Source organism: Aplysia californica, unplaced genomic scaffold (genome assembly GCF_000002075.1).
Source record: "Aplysia californica isolate F4 #8 unplaced genomic scaffold, AplCal3.0 scaffold00754, whole genome shotgun sequence".
Lineage (NCBI taxonomy): Eukaryota > Metazoa > Mollusca > Gastropoda > Aplysiida > Aplysiidae > Aplysia > Aplysia californica.
The window spans coordinates 259,808-261,021 of NW_004798024.1; positions in this window are offsets into that span (position 1 = coordinate 259,808).

The window sequence follows — 1,214 nt, forward strand, 5'->3', positions numbered from 1 at the left end:
TGGGGGGGGGGGGAATCTCTCACAGCTCACACGTACAACTGGCACAGAAACAAATAATGTGCATCACATTTAATTTAAATACAACTCAAATTTACATTTATAAAACAACAAAGTTTAATTTTTACTGACTAAATGTGAGCATCATGTGTTGAAATGCCATAAGCTACAACTCCAAATACCTTCACAAACTGTCTAGGAATTTATATCTTTTTATCAACAAATAAGTTCATCACTAAGAAGAAAAATTGAAACAGGTATACTATAGCTGCATCTAAAAGTCTTTATTGCGAAAACAAGCTGCACATATTGCTTGCAACAAGATAACGTAAACTATACTGCAATAAAGTAGTCTATAAACAATCTGAATAAGCTAAGAAACAACCCAGGTTTTATTAAACCATGAACATGTACAAGTACAAACCATGGTTTTTTAACCATGTACATGTACAGAATATAGTTTAATTAAACTACGTACAAGAACAGACTGGTATTATCAAACTACGTACATGTACAGACTATTGTAGTTTTATCAAACCATGTACATGTACAGATAATTGTTTTATTAAACTACATACGTGTACAGACTATAGTTTTATTGAACTACGTACATGTAAAGACTATTGTTTTATTAAACTACGTACATCATAGATTATCAAGACATAGCTCTACCTTTAAGCCCAAAAGAAATTGAACAAAGTAGTGGAAAATTTCAAAACTTAAAACAATTCGACCCATGAGTTATTCCACACATTTCTTATGAGTATAAGAACCAAATCCAAAAACAAAATACAAAACAGTCTGCTCTCAACGCCTCCTCTCTCTTTTATACATAGAAATGTCAACAATGACACATAATTTTGCAGAGAGCATGACAATTGGAGATAATTCATAGGAGTCTGAACCAGGCATAATCGCTCACACACAGCTAAAATGACATGTTCCCCTACTGCTGCGTACATCCACTTTCTCACCCCTTTCAGTAAGTTATAATGTCTACACGTTGAACAAATCCTCCCCATCTGTGGAAACCACTCCTGACATGTACTGACAAAGTGGTGCAGAAGTCAGGGACTGTACTTGGTGGTTTTTATGTGGGAGGAAAGGAGGGGGTGGGAGGCGCGGGAAGGACAGAGAGAATGAAAGTGAGACAGAGAGACAGAGATGGGGAGATGAGGAGGGAAAAGGAGAGAGAGAGAGAGAGAGAGAGAGAGAGA